This window comes from Lactuca virosa, chromosome 5 (assembly GCF_052849685.1).
Source record: "Lactuca virosa cultivar CGN04683 chromosome 5, Lactuca_virosa_CGN04683_v6, whole genome shotgun sequence".
Lineage (NCBI taxonomy): Eukaryota > Viridiplantae > Streptophyta > Magnoliopsida > Asterales > Asteraceae > Lactuca > Lactuca virosa.
In genome coordinates, this window is record NC_136430.1 from 235,645,663 (window position 1) to 235,654,822 (window position 9,160).

The window sequence follows — 9,160 nt, forward strand, 5'->3', positions numbered from 1 at the left end:
TTGGAGAAATAATAGAGAAAGAGGTTATTATGGTTTATTAATATATTATAAGAATAATATATTGTCACACCCCAAAACCAAGAACGGCGAAAACGTTCAGGGGTGGAGGACGTCATGTAAAGTATCATAACAGTGCAAAGTAGTAAACAAGCAACAACATCATCCATTGCATTAAAAGTAAAGTTTTAATACATGAGTGTTCTTTCATAGTAATAAGACACGAAAATATGTAATCAAAATAAAAGACGAGTCTTGTCTGTGCTCCGTCTTCTCAAAACTTGGTCATCGTACCTGTCTACTGGTGACCTGAGAATACAAGTTATTTTGAAAGCGTAGATCAGCATAAAGCTGGTGAATTCATAAGTATTTTAGTGTCATTGATTTGTAAAGCTGTTACGAAAGACTTGCAAATGTTTAATGAAACATTTAGTATAAGTATGAAAACCCTAGAAAATCCCATATTTCCTACTAGTATAAAAGGTAGTCTTCTACCAAGACCCGAATGCTTCGAAGGTTTGCATTTCTGTATCAATGAAGGTTTTTCCCATGTACAACTATTATTATAAAATATAGTCTACCTCATCGTTTATGTGAATGTGTCACAAAATAAAAGTAATAGGGAAAATTATATAATCATTGAAATCGTATCCTTTTGCCTTAGGATAATCACGGCGTGGAAACTCGCCGAACAGTACAACCGCGAACATCCGTCGATGAACAGGTCCCGCTGTAGCTAGCAGCCAGGTGTAGGATGGTCAGTCCCATATAGTATATATAGTATCTTTCTCTGTATAGTATATAGTATTTCTCTCTGTATAACAAGTAATAGTATCTCTTCATATAGTATTTAGTATATTTGTATAGACTCATGAATGAACTGACTCTTGTGTAATTCCCTATACTAGGAATGGTAATTTGTAGCCCCTAAACTATACCTATAATAGTTTACTGGAATGTAGATTGAATGTCCAAGTAGGTTTATACACCCTTGCTACTCAAGAGTGTTGGAACTGAAGAAAGAATGAAAGCCCTCATATCAATACATATATACATGAAACATAAGTGTATATATATGGTTTTTATCAATAAGTTGAAAGAGGTTTTGTAATACATTTAAGAGTTTTGAACAATAAATAATAATGACTTGATGTCGGTTTATAAAACGATTCAAAAGTAGTTTATTTAATAACAAAGTATAAAATAACTGAAAACCATTGCATTTAACACATTTTGAAGTATGTGAAATTAGGTGGTTGAAAACACCGTTATAAATCACATGCGATTGATTCTATAACTTCCTGTTCTGTACTTGTATTCCCCCCTATGAAAGCATTTAAAATCATTTAAAAAGATTGAGTAAGGGGTATGAACTCACCTGTAGTGAGTAACTCGAATGAAAGATCGATATAGGATTGTTGGGTGTCAATTGGAGTCTTGAGCACAAACGAATCCTATTTAACATATAATTACACATATATGAATACATTCCATGTATATAACCACTAAAAGTGTTAGGGACATTCCTTAGGGACATAAAAACACTTAGAATTAAGTGTTACAACCATATATGATTGTATATAAGGGTTATATGGCTATACAAGGGAGTGTATGGTCAAAATGCACAACATTTATGTGTGTGTGGCCAGGAGGTGTGTGCGGCCACACACTCCCTATGAAATGTGCCAAAACGTATTTTAAGGCTTTAGGACTCATCTAGGAAGGTTTCTTACTTCATGCCTTAGCCTTATATGGAGTGTATTGCCATTTTTGGACCTAAAAAGGGTGTGTGCGGCTACACATGGTGTGTGCGGCCGCACACCCTTTATGAAGATGATAAAATCGAGTTTTTCTAGTATATCATCAAGTGTTCTTAGCATATTACAAGTTATGATAAGTGTATACACGTTATAGAGGCTTGAAAGGGTGATTAAGGTCCAAAACTAGTGTGTGTTCTTGGTGTTCTTGGTTAAAAATGGATGTTTTCATGGATCAAACCAAAGGGTTTTGCTACTTAGGGTCGTGTATCAACAAATAAAAGGAAGGATTACTACCTTTCATGAAGATCAAGATGAAGATTTGGATGATACTTGAGAGGATTTCGAGTTCTAGCTTTGAAGAAGTGGGAAAAGTGTTCAAAAATGGCTAAGTGTTCTATATATAGGTGGGAGTGTGCGGTTGGGATGGGTGTGCGGCCGCACACACCTGTGTGTGGCCGTACACTCAAGTGTGCGGCCGCACACTCCATGTGTTGGAGTGTTTGGCCCGATTTTGCTTGATATGCATCGTGTTATCCCATTTCTAGGTTCCTACCTTAATTGCACTGGGTTTAGAACACTCAAATAGACCCCAAATAGTGCTAAAAGCTAGCGAAATGAGTCTATCTTTGATTAAATTGATCCAATGATCGAGATAGAAATTTCGGGTTGTCACATCATCCCCTGTTAGAAGGAATTTTGTCCCGAAATTAGAGTTTAAGCAAATAAGTAGTTACAAATAACTAAGTAAAAAGACGAGGATATTTCAGTTTCATCTAATCCTCACTCTCCCAAGTGAATTCAGATCCTCGCTTGGCGTTCCAGCGAACCGTCACTATCGGGATACGGCTTTGCTTTGTTTGCTTGACCTCTCGGTCCATGATCTCTACAGGTTCTTCCACGAAGTTGAGGCTCTCGTTGATCTCTATCTCGTCGAGTGGGATTACAAGAGTCTCGTCGGACTGACACTTTTTCAAGTTCGAGACGTGGAAAGTAGAATGTACGTTACTGAGTTCACGAGGTAAGTTAAGTTTGTAAGCTACAGGGCCGATTCTAGCGAGAATCTCGAAGGGCCCTATGTATCTTGGATTTAGCTTTCCACGCTTTCCGAAGCGTATCAAGCATTTCCAGGGTGAGACCTTCAATAGAACACGGTCCCCCACCTGGAATTCCAATGGTTTCCTTCGTTTATCTGCGTAGCTTTTCTGTCGGTCTCTAGAGGATTTCAATCGTTCACGAATCTTAACGATCTTCTCTGTCGTTTCCCGAATGATCTCCGGACCTGTGAGAGTGCTGTCAGGAACTAGTCCTTTAGCTAACTGGGTATCACCCACCTCAGCCCAGCACAGAGGGGATCTGCACTTTCGGCCATAGAGGGCCTCGAATGGAGCAGCCTTTATGCTCGTGTGATAACTGTTGTTGTAGAAAAATTCGACAAGGGGTAAATGAGTATCCCATGCCTTCCCAAAGTCGATCACACAGGCTCGCAACATATCTTCCAAGGTTTGGATAGTCCTCTCACTTTGTCCGTCGGTCTGTGGATGGTAGGCTGTACTCATGTCCAGCCTAGTTTCTAGGGAACTTTGTAGCGACTGCCAGAACCTCAAAGTGAATCTACTATCTCTGTTCGAGATAATGGATATGGGAACACCGTGCAGTCGTACAATCTCCCATATGTAAGTTCTTGTAAGCTTCTCCATCTTGTCTGTTTCTTTGATAGGCATGAGTGTGCGGACTTGGTCAATCTGTCGACGATGACCCATATGGTATCAAGTCCACCCGTTGTCTTGGGCAACTTGGTTATGAAGTCCATAGTGATCCACTCCCACTTCCATTCTGGTATCTCCGGCTGCTGTAGTAGACCGGAGGGTTTCTGGTATTCGACCTTGACCTTGGCGCAAGTAAGGCATTTACTCACGAAGGTAGCAATCTCTGCTTTCATGTTAGGCCACCAGTATAGCTTTTTAAGATCCAGATACATCTTATCTGAACCTGGGTGGACAGAATAACGAGTGTTGTGCGCCTCGGTCATGACCAAGTCTCTGAAACCACCGTGTTTCGGTGTCCAGATCCGATCCATGAGATAAAAGGCTCCGCCACCTTTGACTTCCAAGTTCTTATCCATCCCTCTCAGGGATTCGCTCGCCACATTTTCAGGTTTCAAAGCATCGAGCTGAGCCTCCTTAATTTGCGTGGACAAGTGTGAATGGATAGTTAGAGTCAAAGATTTGACTCTACGACCAGAGTATTGTTTCCGACTTAGGGCGTCAGCTACTACGTTGGCTTTACCCGGATGATAACGAATTTCACATTCGTAATCACTGAGTAGCTCGACGCACCGTCGTTGTCTCATGTTGAGCTCCTTCTGGTTGAATATATGTTGTAGGCTTTTGTGGTCTGTAAAGATAGTGCTTTTTGTACCATACAGGTAGTGTCTCCAGATCTTCAGAGCAAACACAACTGCCCCTAGCTCAAGATCGTGGGTGGTGTAGTTGACTTCATGTGTCTTCAGCTGTCTCGAGGCGTAGGCGATGACCTTACCTTGTTGCATCAGAACACAACCGAGCCCTTGATTTGAAGCATCGCAATAGACAACGAAGTCTTCTATCCCTTCGGGGAGGGATAGTATTGGTGCGGTACACAAGGCTCGCTTGAGCGTTTGGAATGCTCTCTCTTGCTTCTCTTCCCAGTAAAAGGCTACGCCCTTCTGGGTTAGAGTGGTAAGAGGTTTCGCAATTCGGGAGAAGTCCTGAATGAACCTGCGATAGTAGCCAGCGAGACCTAGAAATTGACGAATTTTTGTAGGTATCTTCGATGCTGACCAGTTCTCAATGGCCTTGATTTTGGAAGGGTCCACGTGAATTCCCTCTTCACTAACTACGTGGCCCAAGAATTCGACTCTTCGAATCCAAAATTCGCACTTAGAGGACTTCGCATAGAGCTTCTCCGATCGTAATGTTTCTAAGACTCTTCGTAGGTGTTGACTATGTTCCTCCTTACTTCGAGAGTAGATGAGTATGTCATCGATGAAGACAATGACGAACTGATCCAAGTAAGGACGACACACCCTATTCATTAAATACATGAATACGGCGGGCGCGTTTGTTAATCCGAATGGCATCACTACAAACTCGTAGTGTCCATAACGAGTTCGGAAGGCTGTCTTGGGAACATCCTCCTCTAACACTCGTAGTTGGTGATACCCAGATCGTAGATCTATCTTCGAGAAGTAGTTGGCTCCTTGAAGTTGATCAAATAAATCGTCAATGCGGGATAGAGGATAACGATTTTTAATGGTAAGCTTGTTGAGTTCCCTGTAGTCGATGCACATACGAAACGATCCGTCTTTCTTCTTGACGAACAAGACCGGTGCTCCCCATGGTGAGAAGCTTGGCCTAATGAATCCCTTCTTGAGAAGTTCGTTAAGCTGACTGGAAAGTTCCTGCATCTCTGCTGGTGCCAGTCGATATGGAGATTTGGCTACTGGAGTAGCCCCTGACACTAAGTCGATTCTGAACTCGACTTGGCGTTGAGGTGGTAATCCCGGTAGTTCTTCTGGAAAGATGTCGGGAAAGTCGCGTACTTCTGGGATGTTCTGAATGTCTTTCACTTCTTGACTCGTATCGACTATGTGTACGAGGAATGCATGATTTTCCTTTCGCAAGCACTTCTGAGCTTGGATACATGAAATGATGCGAAGGTTCGTACTAGGTTTGTCGCCATAGATAACTAGAGTTTCGCTGTTAGGGAAGTTAAGACGAACTGCTTTCTCAAAGCACATGATGTCGGCGCGACGATGACTTAACCAATCCATGCCGATTATGACGTCGAAGCTTTTAATTGGGACCGGCATGAGGTCTATTTTGAAAGTATGACCATCTAGAGTTAGAGTACAACCTACGTATATGCAGTTAGTACTTTCCGTTTTCCCGTTTGCCATTTCTACAATGAATGGTTCATCTAGTGCACGTGGTTTTTGTCTAAGCAAGTGTGCAAATTTCTGGTTTACGAAGCTTTTCTCCGCTCCTCTGTCGAAAAGTATGCATGCATAAGAGTTATCGAGGAGAAACGTATCAGTCACCACTGTGGGGTCGACAACCGCTTCCTCGTGGCCTATGGCCAGAATTCTTCCTACTCCGCCAGCTATCCCTGCCTTAGGGCAGTTCCTCTTGTAGTGGCCCACTTCGCCACAACCGTAGCAAGCTTGGCCCACACCGACGTTAGGAACTTGAGCGATCGGCCTTGCTGGAGTCTTGCAGAAACGGGGAATATGCCCCCTTCTATTGCAGTTAGTGCATTGTATTTCCCGGCAAGGTCCGTTGTGGTGGAAGGTGCATTTGTTGCACTTTGGAAGATTATCGGCATAAGGCTTAGCTGGTAAGGGATTAGCAGGGACAACAGGAGTTACCGTGGCAGCATTGATTGTAACTAGTTGTTGTCTCTTTGAGGATTCTTGCGAAGTCCCGCTTTTCCTCCTGTTCCACCCCTTTTTCTTGTAGTTGTTGTTGTTTCCCTTTTGTTGCTCGGGTGTAGTAACCGTTGGGTTCTGGTAGTTTCCGTGATCGATAATAGATTGTGCCAGCTCTTTAGCGATGTCAAAAGTAACAGGCCTTGATGCTAACACACTTGACTGGATCTGGGGCGACAGTCCCCAAATATATCTCTCTATTTTCTTGCTCTCAAGAGCAACCATATCCGGGCAAAGAATTGCCAGATCACAGAATCTATTAGTATAGGTTGATATGTCAGTACCAACCAATACTAGACCCCAGAGTTCCTGCTCGAGTTTTTGAATCTCCCCTCGTGGATAGTACTCTCTCATCAGCGTGGCTTTCAAGTTCTCCCAGCTTATCGAATTTGCCACTATTAGAGTCAGTGACTTAACGTGGCCATTCCACCAAGTTAAAGCCCTGTCAGAAAAGGTACAAGTAGCAAACTTGACTTTATTGTTCTCTGGGCAGGCGTAGATTTCAAAGACTGCTTCTGTCTTTTCTATCCACTGCCTTAAAATCATAACCCCTCCAGTTCCATTGAAATTCCTGGGTTTGGCATTCGTAAAATATTTGTAAGTGCATTCTCGGGGGTGCCCATGACTCTCGCCATGGTTAGAAAGAGGTGCCCTAGTTCCCGATCCACTAGGGACAGGAGTATTGATGTGTGACATGGCAGCCGCTACGGCCGCCGTGACAGCTGCTTGGAACATAGCAGCGTCGAACTGAGGAGGTGGTGGTGGTATCGGTGTTTCGTTATTATTGTTACGCCTTGGATTTCTGCGAGGAGGCATCTTCTAAGTTCAAGTTTAAAAGATAGAAACAATGATAAGAATCCAATAGTATAGAGAATGAAAGTGTCTTGTGAACTAAGTCGCCATAGTTCGATATCAAATGAGAGTATGAATTTCTGAATAGATTAGATAACTGCCAAAATTACTGGTATAAAAGATGTAAATAAGTTCGGGAAAATGACCTAACTATAGGTCTTACATCATACCATAAGGAAAATGTCGGCAGTTTAGAAGTCTAATAAAGTACTTGAGAGACAGGAATATTTTACAGAACAGTGCTACTTAGAGCTCAGTTAGGAAAGGCTATTCCTTATATCAAAAGAAAAGATGTACTAGACATCTTCTACCGGCGACGGGAATTCCTGGGGAGAATCCTCATATCCGCCAGTTGACGTACCACTTCTTGGAGATGTCGCTCGTGAGCCCTCTGACGAACTCGAAGTTCTAGGATTTCGGTCCGAGATGCAGCCAACTATTGCTGTAGAGTCTCATTGGTTCTTCTCGTCCCTTCGACAATGTCTTCCAGATGTCGAATGCGGACGGTGTTAACGCCTGAGTTGGCATCAATTTCCATGACTCGGTCGATGGCTGCTCGACCTTGCTCGACGTTCCGAGCAATCCTACGGATCATAACAGGCAGAGCTCGATCCGCAGAGCCACCTCTGCTAAGGTCATAGAAGCTTCGGTCCCCATGGTAGAGTAAGGGTTGACCCTGCTCGTCGCTCCAGCGATTCAAGTTTGTTGCCCACAAGGGTGTGGGACCTTGAAACGCGGGTTGGGGGTTGAGATTTGAGGCCTGACCCACTTGGGGTAGGTTGTTGACTTCAGGCTCTAAGTCAGAAGTATCAGAAAAGCGTTCAGCATGGTGATCATCCAAAGGGATTGGGTGATCATCTTCTGGTTCTTCCTCTAGCCATCCAACATTACCTTCGTTTGGGAAGTACGGGTCGCCGTGGGGATGGAATCCAGCCATAATATCTACGCGAGAAAAGGGGTAGAAGAAGAAATTAATAGACGTACTAACTAAGATAATTATAAGATGATCTTTATCAGTTACTTCAACACTTGTTAAGTGCAAGTAGTTATATGTACTCAAAACAGGATAGACCTTCGAATAAGTGACCCTAACTCTAAGCCCACAAGCAAACAAGGAACAAGAAGTAAAGCAAAGATTCACAGATTCTAAGTCTATGACGCCCTAGATACATATAACCTTAGTGTATCCACTTAGCAACTATTGACCTACTGATAAAGACCTTTTTAGTGTGCAGATAAGTAATTATAGTAACACCAAATACTCCCATATTATTTCATTGTGGTAGTGTTGGTAAGTTTTTAGACTTGTTGCCATATCACAACCATTCTTGGGCATATGCTAATCACTCCTCGGACTAGCATAGTTGATCAGGCTATGCCACTCCCAGGACTGACCATACATCCCCGAGCTTACTTGTGATATTCAACAATCGTAATACTTTTGTTTTTGTCATTGTGACACTGATTTTAGTATGAATGCAGGCATGTATACTTAGTTAAATATTTTATTATTTAAAAGTATAAACTCTTGGTCAGAGTATTTTAATCCCATTGTATTTATAGTCAGTATATCTTTTATGGGTTGATATACTCAATTCACTATAAACAATGCTCTGATACCAATCTGTCACACCCCAAAACCAAGAACGGCGGAAACGTTCAGTGGTGGAGGACGTCATGTAAAGTATCATAACAGTGCAAAGTAGTAAACAAGCAACAACATCATCCATTGCATTAAAAGTAAAGTTTTAATACATGAGTGTTCTTTCATAGTAATAAGACACCAAAATATGTAATCAAAATAAAAGACGAGTCCTGTCTGTGCTCCGTCTTCTCAAAACCTGGTCATCGTACCTGTGTACTGGTGACCTGAGAATACAAGTTATTTTGAAAGCGTAGATCAGCATAAAGCTGGTGAATTCATAAGTATTTTAGTGTCATTGATTTGTAAAGCTGTTATGAAAGACTTGCAAATGTTTAATGTAACATTTAGTATAAGTGTGAAAACCCTAGAAAATCCCATATTTCCTACTAGTATAAAAGGTAGTCTTCTACCAAGACCCGAATGCTTCGAAGGTTTGCATTT